Source organism: Dermacentor albipictus, chromosome 5 (genome assembly GCF_038994185.2).
Source record: "Dermacentor albipictus isolate Rhodes 1998 colony chromosome 5, USDA_Dalb.pri_finalv2, whole genome shotgun sequence".
Classification (NCBI taxonomy): Eukaryota; Metazoa; Arthropoda; class Arachnida; order Ixodida; family Ixodidae; genus Dermacentor; species Dermacentor albipictus.
In genome coordinates, this window is record NC_091825.1 from 170,700,811 (window position 1) to 170,715,534 (window position 14,724).

Here is a 14,724-nt window from a genome sequence, read left to right on the forward strand (position 1 = left end):
CTATTTGTCATTCTTCTTAATTACACTTTCTGCATCTTTTCTAATCTATTAGGTAATAAACTATGAGTATGTGACATGGTTTGAAGTTGATGCCTTGCTGCATTTTCGCATGCAATCACCTTTTATGCATGAAAAGCTCATCATACAATTTATGAAAAAAAAATAACAGCATATTATGATTTATCTTTCAGTTCTTGAAACATGCAACTTACAAGGAATTCACTAATGGATGGTATGCCGAAGAACTGGCCATTATTTCTGCGTGATGCTGTGCAAGCATGTGGCGTTACCTTACAAGAGGCACCCAGGAAGTAAGTTACAATTTACTTTTAAATGAAGCATGGACATTGAGGGGTCTGATGTGGGATTCTCACACCGTACTCTTGGGACAAAGGAACGACAACACAGTAGTGCACACAATCACAAGGGCATTTATTGCACCTTTCATACATCAATGCCTGCTAGCCGAGTTGCTATCCACAAAACATGCCGATGGGCGCGCGACAAATCTAGAAGTCCGACTCACCGCGTCCTCGTGAGCGAATATGTTCGCTCCATGCTGGATCCCAACGCCTGGTCGTTCGCGTGTATAGTCACGCGAATCATGGCGCGTTCGAAGGCGGCCACGCGAGGCGGTCTCGCAGATGCATCGGTCGCCGCGTGCTCGCGGGAGACGTCCCCCGCCGGGAAAGAGGGGCGCTGCACGCGCGGCAGGTCCGTGCGGCCTGCTGGCTGTCTCGAACCCAAGAGAGCAAGCGCCTTCCTTTCGGCGTCCAAGTAACCTCGCGGCGTTAGCCGCGCAACACTCGCGCCATCTCTCGGACTGCGCTTCAACCACATCAACCGCGCGGGCGTCACGCAGGCCACGCGGCGAAGCGGGAGAACAGGAGACGCGCTATGCGGGAAAAACATCAGGGGAGGCGCGAGGGTCGCGCATCCCCACAACATCAGAAAAAATATATTTATATTGCTAGTTAGAGTGGTTCGCAGAGTGTTTTTCCAGATGTGTACTATCCTTTATTTCTTAACTCATTGCAGCACAGTGTTCTGTTTCATATACTGGTGTAATGCTATTGTGCCCCCTGTAGCTGAAACCAGGACGTACATTTTGCCTGAACTGCAGCATCACTGACAAAATTTTTCTTTGCTAGAAACTATTTCAATTTGGTGGAGACCCAGCAGGGCGAAGTTTTGTCAATAATGACGTGTTTCACGCAGAGATGTTCTTGTTTAGGTCAATGAGTGAACATTGGAATTATATCAGCATACAATACATATCTTGTTTGATTTGCAAAATAATTCTGACAGGTGGCATTCAATTGATTGGTCTAATTAAAAAGCACAAATTGACCAATGAGGCTGTACTACACTATTCCCATGGTTCACATCTGGAAAAACTACCTCTGCATCACTCTATCTGACAATATAAACTTTTTTTTTCTGATGTCCATGCCTCGTTTAAAATAAATTGTAACTGCGGGCAAACGTCGTGTTACTGTAAGAGCTGCCGCAAAAATTTGAGGGAATGTCTAATAAAAGTCTTCAGTTGTTCTTGTCAAGCTGTCCATTAGCCAACTTTTAGCGTAACGTTAGCAGGGCTTACTGAAGTACTTATAGACGTCCATGGCTACAAAATGTCTTGATCAAGACAGCTACTAGGCTTTTGAATTAGCTGTTGAAGACATCTTTTAGACATCAAATAGCTGCTTGCGTGTTTCGTGGGTTTGTCCACACCTGTGAGAAATGCAGTGAAAGGAAATTGCTCTTCCGCTCCCGACGGTGTTCTGCTGTCTCTTCTCGACAGCTTGGTGCGAAAGGCGAAGGCTGTTTAATGAGCTAATCGCTTCGCCGGAGTAGACGACGCGCGCTGCGTGGCAGAGCCGATAGTACACAAACACCGTACGTCCTCGTCACTTAAGCGTGGCAGGTTTGCCACAAAACTCAAAGTGTGTAGCTAAACTGCATTTACTGACGGAAAAGCAGTACAGCTAGACCAGTTGTGGCAAACAACGCGTCGCATCAAGAGCAGACGACGCGCGGCGCGTGGCGAAAGGCGCGACTGCAGCGCCGGTAGTTCCGGTGACAGCCGCTGCGGCTACGCCGGCCAGCGGGGCGTTGCTCCCAAGGTCCTTGGTTGCTCCGCATAGAGTTTCATATTGGTATACCTAGAGGCAAATCTGGCGCTGCGATCGTTCAACCATCATGGGAATGATGGGAAGTACAGGCTTCGGATTGGCATTCTATTGACTGGCGAACTAGTCTACAAATATTTTTTTTGGCAGTTTTGGTTTCGCTCCAAGCGCAATTGCTATAACCTGCAGTGTGACAGTGCAAAGCAAAGCTCTCTGCCTTTGTTATGTTGCTCGGAGTGGCGATAGAGCGCTGGGCCAGCGACTGGGACGATGCTTGTGTCGCGGTGTGGCGTCGAAGCCGTGACGAGAAAGCGGCGGCATCATAAACGTTGAAAGAACATGTTTTGAGCGTTTGGACCTTGGTTGGTTAAGTGTGTTAGGTTGACACTATAGCGTTACGTGCTTTATGAAACTTCAGAATAGGACAAAGAAGGCACTACTGATACAAGACATATACAGTTGTACTTCTAGTGGCTTGAAAATCAAATTTTATTGAGGGCTTCATTATGTGCTCGTTCATGTGTTCATTGACATGCGTGTTTTAGGACTTTGAGAACACAAACTTACTTGTGGTAGGAAAGATAGCTGCTTCCGAGCTGTAGTCTAGTGTCGCACATTGGGTACCCGCAAAGCCACGCTGTAACGCTTCGGAAGCGGTACGCCAATATAAAATATGATGAAGCATACTCGTAGGAGGCCACTAGCGTCCTAGCTAGCACTGCAGCAGATGTGCTTAAAAGTACTTGAAGACGTTCAGCAATCGTGACAGCCGACGCAACCTTTTCGAAAGAGCAAGAGAGTTCGCAAGTGCCTGTCGTCTGCGAGAAAAGTCTCCCCAAGTAACCACGGATATCCGGGCGACGTCCGACGGACGTCCTCTCTGGATATTCGGGATGTCCGTGGGATATCCATGAATGTCCGACGTACGTCCGAGGGACGTCCCTGGGAAATCCAAAGGTAATTGCTTTGGCATCCGTAGTACGTCCGACGCGGACATCCAGCATGGACATTCAGGGGACGTTCAGGATATATATATATATATATATATATATATATATGTGTGTGTGTGTGTGTGCGTGCGTGTGTGTGTGTGTTTGTGTGTGTGTGTGTGTGTGTGTCTTCCCGGGGATATTCCATGCCTTGAAGCGACAATAGTGGCCGGGACACATTCAAGCACCGGACCATTATATATATTACATTGGTCTAATGCTTGAATGCATTCTTGTTTTAAATAAACGAGAAATGAACTTACACCAACTTCCAAATACAATTAAACGTTTATTGTCACCTTATACATATACATAAAAAGACCAATAAGCAGATATATGCGTACTGTTCAAAGAACAAATAAATACACGGATAAAGAAGAAAACTTGCAATTTCAATAGCACAACAACAAGGTAGAGAACAGCAGAACAAAAATACTAATTGCCCACCCTGCTTTGACATTTGAGTTTGCAGCATGGAATAAAAAGAAAGAGCAAAAACACATCAATTAGCATTATTAAGCAGCGAAAGCAACAGAAATGACATGAAGGAATTAATCTTGACTACATCACTTCGCTAGCACTCTGCGACACGGGCACAAAAAATGACATTAACTGGCTAATGCCTCAAACTTTAATGTCATTCGCGGGGTGCCACACGGACATGCTTAATGGTATTGCAGCTTAAATGTTATTCGCGACGTAGTGCGTTCTCGTAAGTCAACTTGCCGTCAAATGCGTACTCTCGTTCCCAATGTCTCCACATTCTGACGTGGCTAAACGAACTATTAGTGAAGAACAATCAATATATTCTTCACTTTCTTTAAACAATAGCTCTTTCTCGTGGCGTAGTGCGTTCTTACAATTATAAAAACTCACTTGGCCATCGAATGCGTACTCTCGTTTACAATGTCCCCGCCGTGGCCGTAGTGACCATATTCTCACGATGTTAAACAAACTTGTAGATAAAAACAACTAATATATTCTTCACTTTTTGAAAAGGAGCTTTTTATTTTCGTAGAGATCAGCAGGCGATCTTGCCGCTACTGACGGCTACAGCTCTGATCATGAGCGCATTAGCCAGGAGAAGCTGTTTGCCAGGAGAATCAAAGGGCGCCGATGAAGAGTCCGCGGTAGCTAAAGCAAATGTAGACTCCGGGGTCCTGCTTACCAGAAAACCCGCATTGACTTGTGCGTACACCTCTCCTAAGGGATCCTGTTCCGTTCTCATAGCGAAGTGAACCATCCGAAGCGTCACGTAGAGTATATCCATCAGGGAAGCAAGGCACATTGTCCTTAGTGCGCGTAGTGTCACAACCACCGTCCTGAACTTCCGATGTCGCCTCGGTGCAGCGACCAGCATCACAAGGCGTACAAATGTTTGCAGGGACAGCCCGAACGCACATGTTAATGCATGCGTGCGGGGTATGCGCGCCACTGCACAGTTCTAGACTTGCGAATTCTCGAGCTGTTGACTGCTGGCTGCCGGTGCGAGATGCGAAGTCCTCGAATATCGTCTTTGTTTCCAGCGACGCTCTTTTTCGCGCGTGCGGCTTCTCCCGCAGTCTAGGCATCCTGGCACCTGTGAAGAAAACACATTTCAATACCCAAACGAATTAAAAAAGAAATCGATGTAGCTGTCATACCTTGGTAGCTGAGTAGGAGACTTTGGCAGGCACGGAAGGTGACAAACGCTGCTCCGCTGCCCTTAAAACGATCGCAGAATGAAAAATGGCGTGGCGACGATGGCTAGAGCTTGGATTGGATTGGATGACTGCAGCGTTCTGCTTTGCCAAGGTTCTAACACTTCCACGTGCATCTACGCAAACATAAATAGGTTTTTAAAATATTCTATTATTACACAGTGAAATATTTACTTATTCTGGGAATATTCGGTATCTGATTTTCGAGTTTTTAGTTTCTGCTAAAGCTGTCGGCGCCAGAAAAACATAGCCTTTGAGATTACTGTCAATGCATGGCGGCTCTGACGCATTATAGCTTTCGTAATCGCTTTCAACGCACGCAGCCACCAAAAGCGTAGCCTTTGAGATTTGTTTTTGTTACCTATAATGATATTATTATATGCACAATTGAACACTGCAGACAACTTCCTGTTTTAAGAAACCAGCCAAAAACAGGCGCACACAGGAAACATACGAGAAGACAGGAAAGAGGCTGGAAGAGGCCTGTCTTGTGTATGTTTCCTGTGTCCGTCTTTTTTTTTTTGCTGGTTTTTTCTTAATACAATGCACCAACTAGCCCAACAACGTGTTTTACTTCCTGTTTCAATGATAAACCTGAACCTACATGTTCGGAGGTCAGGACCAAAACTCTATGATCAGGAACTTTTCATAATGAGGGATAACTTGAGTGCTTGGCTCTAGGTCGAATAAGTGGCTTCAAATGGGCGCTTATATATTCTGCTAGTCATCCACAAGCATTTTTTTAAAGCAAACTACAAATTGTTTGTATGACCCACCGATAGAAAAAAAAATCGTATTTTAATACTGCGATGTTAAAGTGGGCAGAATTGATATCAAGTTGGAAATATATTTATTTTGCTTTGAAAAAAGAATGAACTGTGTCCGATAGAGAACAAAAATAAACAAATATAATATGAACAAACTAAAATTTCCGGCAATATATTTATGCTAGTTTATATATAACTCACTAGTGTATATCCTGGGCATGCCTATTTATGGACAGCCAGCGGACGTTCAAAATGGGATGCCCCATGGACATCCCGGTGGGATGTCCTTCGGACATCCAAACAGGATATGGACTTCTCCTGTACGTCCCACGGACGTCCGTGTTGGATATCCGGATGGATGGACGTTGGGACTTATTGTGGACGTCCCACGGATATCCGTGGTTACTTGGGTCGCGTTTGCAGCGAGCAGGCGTCGTAGCAGACGACACTTTTAGCATTCCGCTCAAGGGCGCAACGCTTTGTCACAATACAACATTTTTATTTCCAAAAATACTTGGTGAGTATTTTTATATAAGTATATGTACGGTTGTTTTGCTGTTACAAAAATGAATAAATAATTATTCTTTGGCGTTAAATTGAGAACAGAATCGCACAAGTATGCATACCCTGGTGTGTCCTGGTGACAAACCATAGTAAACCATACTTTCATTTCAAATTCATGCAAAGTTTATGTAGCGTGTTGTACATTACATAACATACTGCAGGAATAGAATGAGATTTTACGCGATAATATTTGAGTATAGCTTTGTTTACTGCGCCAGAAGCAAACGCCACTAGTCTAAAGATCGAAGTCAATCCGAAGCCTGTACTTCCCATCATTCCCATGTAGGTTGAGGCAACGCTCATGAGAACCCCCATAGACACTAGCGCCACATTTCCCTCTAGGGTATTTATTTAGAAACTCTATGTTGCTCCGCCTATCGGGCCAGTAGTCCTCTCTTGTTGACATTTCTCGCGAAACCACGTCGCGCTGTGCGCAACCGGGCTGCTCGGACGCGCGCGTAGGGTGCCTAGCGCGCGCTCCGTAGCAGTGCTAAACAATCGCGATGTCTCATTGCACTATCGTTGCCGAAGTCATGTTAAAACAAGTCCATAATGAACTTCGCAAATTGGGCCGTGAGGTCGAATCGGCTGCTTTTACCGGTTTTTATGAAAATAAACATGCCTCATAAGGTCTGCCAACTGAACTGTTCTCATCAACCGCAGGTACCAGCGGCTGCCCAGTTCTTGCGTGTTTTTTTTAAAAAAGGTCACCTTATCGCTGCCTTCTACTTGCTTTTCTCTGCCTGGGCTTCCTGCGGCTCTTAGACGGTCTTGCGAGCTAGACGTCTGGCGATACGAAAAAAACGCTCTGGAGACACGTACGACACACGGACCTATTTGCGATCCATTCGGAGTTCATGAGCACAAACACATATTCTCGCCGTGGCTTGAGGAATTGTCGTGCTTTATTGAACAAACTTCGGGTGGCCGCGCATCACTACGACAGCGTGGCGGCGAAGAGGCTGACTTCGCGTTTAGATTCATTGACTGCGGCTTGAGCTGCTTTCTTCCCACGGTAAGTGAAGCTTCACGGAACCAAAGTTTGCGATAGCCGGCGCACGGTGCAGAACAGTACGCGCGTAGAAGCGGCCTACGTGCGACCAAGATGTGTTCGCGGGCGTACGTACGTTCTTTGGAGACTTGCTGATTCTTGCAGCGCATCCGCCAACCTTCACTTGCCTGCGCTTGTAGCGCGCACAGGTAAGCTACGCCTGCGGTAGGGAGGGTTCGGGCATGCAGCAAGCATAGACGCGCGGAAGATTTCTGCTACGATCGGGACTGCGATGTTCGGTAAGGGCAGAAAACGCGCACTGAGATGATGCTCGCCCGCTGCCCGACTAATGTCATGACGCTTTATTTTGTCTACGAACTTGTCGATGCTAGATCCTGGCAAGTTCACTGGAAGGGAAAGGGAGCGGTAAGAAGCACATTAGAAAAATGCATGACGCATGGTCATGTTTGTGTTATGAATTATTGTACTGGGTTACGAAAAAGGACCAGCGGGAAATCGCATGCTGAGAAGACCGATAAACATACAGTGCGACGCAACGGGAGAAATAATATTGAAACGTCCAAGAATTTACAAGAAAAAAAAAGTTTGAATCGTCGCGACGGCACATGACAGTCGCCATAGGCGTCGAAGTCTCTATAATGAAATTATTTTTGAACAGCTCTGATAGCGTCCGCGCAACAACAGTTGCTTGTGTACTGTCAAATGCTCATATTTCTGCGGCCTAAAGCTCACGGCACGGTACGAAAACGCGCCCGCAGCGAAAGCAAAACATTGTGCGCGGACATGCATGCAGACGCGCAGTCAGTCGCTGCGGGCCCGGGCAGTCGCTGCGTTGAGGCTTCATTCTGATATTCTCCATTCGGTTATGCAGACAGCCCATCATAGGAACATATTTCACATAGTTTACTCACAGCGTTTGCCTGCCTTTCACGCAAGAAGCCGGTTCGGGAGACTCCATCACGGCGACCGCGCGCAGTGGTGCTCATTGTACATGTTCGGTAGAGATAGCGTCTGTAAACGATTCTATGCTTTCAGCTTGCCCAAGATTATTATTTTAACAGTAAAAAACTTCCCTCGTTTTGAGAGTACTTACAGAAATGTCCAGAAGGGCTGCCGCGTGGTGTTTCTATTGAGCGCCGTAAGCCAAACTACAGTGCCTAGAATACTGTAGCCAAACCTATGAGGATCGAGCCGCGTTATCCCTCATACTAGGCAAGGGAGGCGATTCCGACAGATGGCGACTCCGTAAGTCCTCACCTTTTTTTGTTTGGATTTTGTGGCGAATGGACGTGCTTTTCGGGGCTCCGTGGCGGCGACGAAATCATAAGTTTTTGTGCATGCTTTGAGCTTGCTTCTGTTTTTTATTTGCTGATTTTTTTGCCTTTAAATAGCAATTGGGTGGTTCTTTTTTTCCCCCTTTTTTTCGTCTCTCGTATTTCGGCTGCGCGGGTGTACTTCGAGTACATTTGGTTTTGCAGGATGGTTAGAGAGTCCTTTCGTGCCACGTGCTCTAACACGTGCAGCCAGGTGGGACGTTGAGTCTTTGTAGTCTTTAAATGGTAGCCTGGAAGTGGCAAGACAAATATCTATTAGTGGTTTTACTGTGCGTATTTTGGTAGGAAAGTGAGAGCGTGGCCGCGTGGTTGAGCGCGTGCGAGAGCGTGTCATACCTTCAGTCTCCGCGGCATTGATTGCTTTTGAAACAGTGGTGAGAGTTGCTTTGCGACATTTTGAGGATTTTGATCCTGTGCGTATCGGTTTTTGCTAAAAGGCACGCGCTTTGCATTGATATAGCATTATAGTATTTGCATCACTAGCAACATTATTATAGTACTGTAGTATTTGCAAAAAGCCGTGCAATACATGGCGAGAAAGACGGGAAAGCAAGCAGTGCGCGGGGGGTCCCTCAAGGCAGATGAGGAGACGGATGAGAATGGAGAGGGCATCGAATCAACCGGCACACAATGTGATGTCGATACTAGGTTGCAGAAAATGGAGGATTTCGAGGAAGAGCTGGTGCAAGAACCAGGTGCAAGAGCTCAAAAATGAGCTAAACAGGGAGCGTGATGCACGGAAGGTAGTTGAAAATAGACTTGAAGCAGCCGAGGAAAAGCTGAACAGGACCGCCATTGTGAACGAGAATGTGCGTGACAATGGAACACAGAACCCCGACGCGACAGGCGAGGGAGTGTCAGTGAAGTACGTGGAATGTATGCAGCGTGATGAAGGGTTAGCTGGAAAGAGCGGCTCCTACCTTGAGGCCACCATGCGCGAAAAGCAGGAGCCCAGGGGACAATGCCCCTTGTCGAGTCCGATTCACGCGAAAAATCACAAAGAGAAGCAGGGCGAGGTAGGAGAGAGTGAAAGGGTTATTATCGCCGGTGACTCAAACCTGGCTCGGTGCTCAAAAGCAATTGTGGAGAGGGGGAAAGGCGACAAAAGAGTGGTGGTAGGGACATTTCCAGGACGGAGACAGTTCTGTCATGGAGCGAGCAAAAGAAAAGCTTGCAGAAAATGCCCAAGTGCGCAACCTTGTCATAGTAGCAGGTGGGCTAAATGACATTCTAAACAGGAAAGGAACTGGACTAGCCCAGCGCTTGGCGAAGGGGGTGGACGGCTTGCGCGAGCTATCCCCTAAGGGGCAGATCGTGGTGTGCACGGTGCCGGAAGTGCCTGTGCGTGACAGTCACGTACAAAGAGCCGTAGTGGCTGCTAATGAGGCAATATGGAAAATGAGCCGAGGGAAAGGCTTCGAGGTTGTCGAAGTAAACAGGGAAGTGAGAAGCTGTGGTAGTTTTAAACGAGGCGGGATCCACCTAAATTACAGGCTGGCACGAGAAGTGGGCTGGCGACTTGGTGGTCGCGCTGTTGCTTTTTTAGGGGGCCCGCGGGCGCTCAGGAGGTCAGAGTAGATAGTAATGAAGAAGGTCTCCTAGGGGAACCTCAGAAGAGCATCGCCGTCGATAACAGAAAAAGGAGGAAAGCAAGAATAAGAGCTCGCCATGCAATAGGCTACATAAACATGCAGGGCGGCAGAAGAAAGAAAAAGTGGGCAGAGATTGAGGAGCAGTTACATAGAGAACAAATAGGGGTGTATGCGGTTACAGAAACGCACCTTAGTGGCTCAGGAGAGCCGCCAGTTATTGAGAATTATGTTTAAGAAGGGTGCAACAGAACTAAATCGGAAAGAAAGGAAGGGGGAGTCGGAATGCTCATCCATCAGGGAGCTAAATGGAAAAGAGTAAATTCAAAATGTCAAGAGCTTCTTTGGTTATCAGGTACAATGAGTGGGAAAAAAACTTGGCTGGGCGTTACGTATTTGTGGACCGGAAATAATTGCACAGAGAAGAATAAAGAGTTAGTGGAATGCATAAGCGCTGATATTAAGAGTTTCCGGAATGGTGCTGAAATTGTCCTATAGGTGACATTAATGCCCACATACAGGATTTAGATGGCTATACCGACAACAACGGGAAGTCAATGCTTGACCTTTGTGAGCAACATAGCCTCGTTATCGCGAATACTAAGTGTGAAGGGCAGATCACGTGGGAAGTGGGAAACCGGCAATCAACCATTGATTACCGCATTCCTATCGTGAGCAGCTCCTGCACCTGGTTCACGGGGGCTTTTGGACAGGGAATCTGGGCATTCGCAAAACAAAGGGCCGCTTACTGCAGGAATTTTACTGGCCCGGCTGCTTTCTAGAAGTAGAAGCATTTGTAAGAAGCTGCGACACATGTCAACGCATAGGCAAGCCCGGGGATAAGGCTATAGCGCCAATGAGACTTGTTCATATTATAACGGAGCCATTTCGCAGGCTCATAATAGACACAGTGGGAGCACTTCCTGCAACGCAGTCTGGCTATCGACATATTCTTACTGCACTATGCCCCGCAACGGAATTCCCCGAGGCAGTGCCCCTCAAAGAACTAAGCTCGTTGGAGATCGTCAACGTGCTTTTGTCTATCTTCGCGTGAGTAGGGTATTCGGCAGAAATCCAGTCAGATCAAGGATCAATCTTTACGAGCGCGCTGGCCTCAGCGTTTCTGGAAAGGTGCGGTATTAAAATTATTCATAGCTCGCTGTACCATCCGCAGTCAAACGCGGTAGAGAAAGTCCACTCAGTCATGAAACGGCTTTTGGAAGCCCTTTGTTACGAGCACAAAGCCGATTGGGAGAGTTGCTTGCCTGCAGCAATATTCGCGCTTCGAACTGCACCGCACGAATCAACAGGTTTTTCACCTTCAGAGCTCGTTTACGGACGCTACCTTCGCTCCCCTCTTCGCACTGCTCGAGAAGCCTAAGAAGGCCGTGCAGACGACCCTTCGGTTGTGGCATACATGCTAGAGCTGTTGGACCGTCTGCACACTTCTCAAGAATTAGCAGGGCAGGAAATGCGCAAGGCACAAAGCAATGCTAAGCATTACTATGACAGGACGGCTCGCGCGCGACGCTATGAAGTTGGGGAAAAGGTAATTCTCCCGAAACCCTCGTTGAAAAACAAACTAGAGCTTCAATGGCAAGGACCGGTTGACATAATTCAAAAATTATCTGAAACAAACTACGTAATCACGGTACCAGAAAAACGAAGGACACCAGCCCCCCCCCCCCCCCCCCCATGTGTACCATAGCAATCTACTTAAATCCTACCGGCAGAGGGAAGCCATTGTGAACATGTCCTTTAACCAACCTGAGGAGATGCCTGTCGACTTTACAGAGTTAACAGCAGTGACGGAGGCAAAAGGCATTCACGAGACCATTGACAAGTTAGTAGAACAGGCGGAGTTGAATCGCAATCAAATGGCCGAACTGAGGGAACTCGTGTGTGAATTTAAAGACGTATCTTCAGACACACCGGGCAGGACCACTGTGATCGTTCACGATATCGAGTTAACCTCGTCGGACTCAGTTCGTTCGAAAGCTTATCGCGTTTCGCCTCGTCAACGTGAAGTCATGGCCGCTGAAATAAACAAATTGTTAGAGCTAGGTGTAATCGAGCCAGGAGAGAGCGATTATACCTCGCCTCTTATCTTGGTTGAGGTCCCAGGAAAGGAGCCGCGACCATGTATTGACTACCGCAGGCTCAATTTAACCACGAAGGACCAGACTTATCCAATAGCGCATATCGAAGAAAGGCTTGAAAAAGTGAGCAGTGCTAATTTCATCTCTACGCTCGATTTAGTCAGAGGGTACTGGCAGGTTCCGTTGACCGAGAGGGCAAGTAGGCTTGCGGCGTTTATTTTCCCGATGGGAACCTTTCGCCCGAAAGTCCTGAGCTTTGGATTGAAGAATGCGGCGTATTGCTTCTCTATCCTTATGGACCAGGTGCTACGAGAAATGGAGGACTTTGCACTTCCGTGTCTCGATGACATAGAAATGTTTTCTTCGTCATGGGCGGACCATATGAAGCACCGGCGAACCGTGCTGTGTCGTCTACGAGAGGCCAACTTGACTGTTAAGGCTCCCAAATGCCAATTAGGGCACGTGTAGGTAGCTTATCTAGGTCATGTAATAGGGCAAGGTCATCGTCGACCTTCTGAGGTTAAACTGACCGCAATAGACAACTTCCCGCACCCATGCACCAAGGGGGACATCAGGGGAGGTATTCTGCAGGAGTCCACCTAGTGGACTGTCCATTTCGGCCACTGCTGATTGGCTGGGGACGCTCGTCTCCTTCTCGCTCGTACAGCTGCATCCAATCAGCAGCGGTCGAAATGGACAGTCCACTAGGTGGACTCTTACAGAATACCTCGCCAGATCATTCCTTGGCTTGGCGGGTTATTACCAAAGATATACCCCGCGGTATACCGAGATTGCGAGTTCTTTAACGGATGCTCTCAGAAAAAGAGAACCACAAACGGTAAAGTGGGATGACGCAAAAGAAAATGCTTTTGGTATGCTGAAGAAAACACTAACGAGTCAGCCAGTGTTGAACGCGCCCGACTACTCTAAGCCATTCATTCTTCAGTCTGATGCCAGCGACATGGGTATGGGGGTGGTGCTCTGTCAAAAGAGAGATGACTAGAACGAACACCCTGTACTGTAGGCCAGTAGAAAGCTTTCAGTTCGTAATGAAGCATACAGTGCATCAGAAAAAGAATGCGCCTGCGTAGTACGGGCGGTGCAGAAGCTAGCTTGCTATATCGATGGTTCAAGATTCACGATAGAGACTTACCACTGTCCCCTCACATGGCTATAGTCCATGCCTACGAAAAACGGTCGTCTTTTGCGCTGGAGCTTGGCTCTTCAACAGTACAGGGACGCTATAACGTAAAACTATTCCAAACTTTTCTATTCCAATTCTGCTATCAGCCCTCCACGATTGGTCAAAAACGTTTTTCGACCACCCTTACTTCACCTGTCTGTCACGCGACGTCACGAAAACCGCGATAGCTCCCCATCTGATATGATGTGTACACACTGATTATGCATGATTTGACTGAAAAAAGAAAAACAGTTATTTCTGATTCGCCCCCTTTTCGCCATTAGCCGTCGGCGATTGGTAAAAAGATTTCGGGCTGCACCCACTTCACCTGCCTGTCACGCGACGTCACAAAACCGCACAAACTCACCGCGTCAAAGTGACGTGTACGTGATAAAGATGCAATAATATGCCGAACAAAAGTGAATTTTCTTCGGAATAGCCGCAGGCTGCCCCGTTCCGAAAGGAATAAAGAATGGCTGCCGCCGATCGCTGAGACGCTGGCTACACGCACCTGCCGGAGAGCATGGGTGTATTTGCGTATAATAAAGTTTGTTGCGTGGCCGTGTAACGTTTTAGAGTGCTTTCGGCAAGGTTACCACCTCATTCTGCCAACGCTTCTTTGCTGAGGGTCAGTTTTAGCGTCAGTCTTAAGCTTCCGTTGCATGCCGCCGCGATTTTCGACCAGCCAGCACAAGCTAAGTAAGGGAAAGCCGACCAATCGCAGACGCCGGCACCACCCTCTTCATCCGGTTATCGATATTCAGTGCACTGGCTCTGCCCCCACAGATCCCTCTCCACTTGAGGGTTCTCGTCGCCTCTTGTCAGCCAATTAGATACGACAAGCCGCTCAGTGTAGGCAATGTTATTCGTTTTTCAAGCAAACAAAAGTGACCTCCTATGGACGAGGAGAGTGTTTGATTGGTCTGTACAGACAACCCTGTGGGTGACCGCCCTGTGCTTGCGTCGGTGGTTACGCAAATTTGACGTCAGGAGATTGGAATAGAAACATATTGGAACAGTTTTACGTTATAGGGCCCCAGCTTCGATATTCGCTACAAGAAGGGTAATAAGCTTAACGGCAATGCCGACGGTTTGAGTCGTTGCCCCTAGAGTAACGAAAGCCTCAAGCTCATCCGGGTTTTAACCGCGTCTTAACGCTTTCAAGAAATGGCAACTTTTTAGTGTTCAGTGGGGGAGGACGCGCGTAGGGAATGGGAAAGGTGTAGCGGGTTTTCTTTTTTTTAAAAGCCTGGTGTATCTTGGAGGAGGGTGGTCTTGTGCTCGCTGCTTTGTGGTTGTGGGTCCGGCACTGTTGTGGGGTGATTGCTTGCCCACGCAGGAGACGACAAGTTGCG

The 14,724-nt window shown here is 47.5% G+C and overlaps 1 long non-coding RNA gene across 1 annotated transcript; it reads right to left on the reverse strand.

The window, feature by feature from the left end:
* Positions 1-3,390: 3,390 nt before the first annotated feature.
* On the reverse strand, positions 3,391-5,151 carry LOC139060617 (uncharacterized). The gene is made up of 2 exons (XR_011514970.1): positions 4,765-5,151; positions 3,391-4,700 (listed from the first exon to the last, which is right to left on the reverse strand). It is a non-coding gene; the product is annotated as an uncharacterized lncRNA (long non-coding RNA).
* Positions 5,152-14,724: the final 9,573 nt, after the last annotated feature.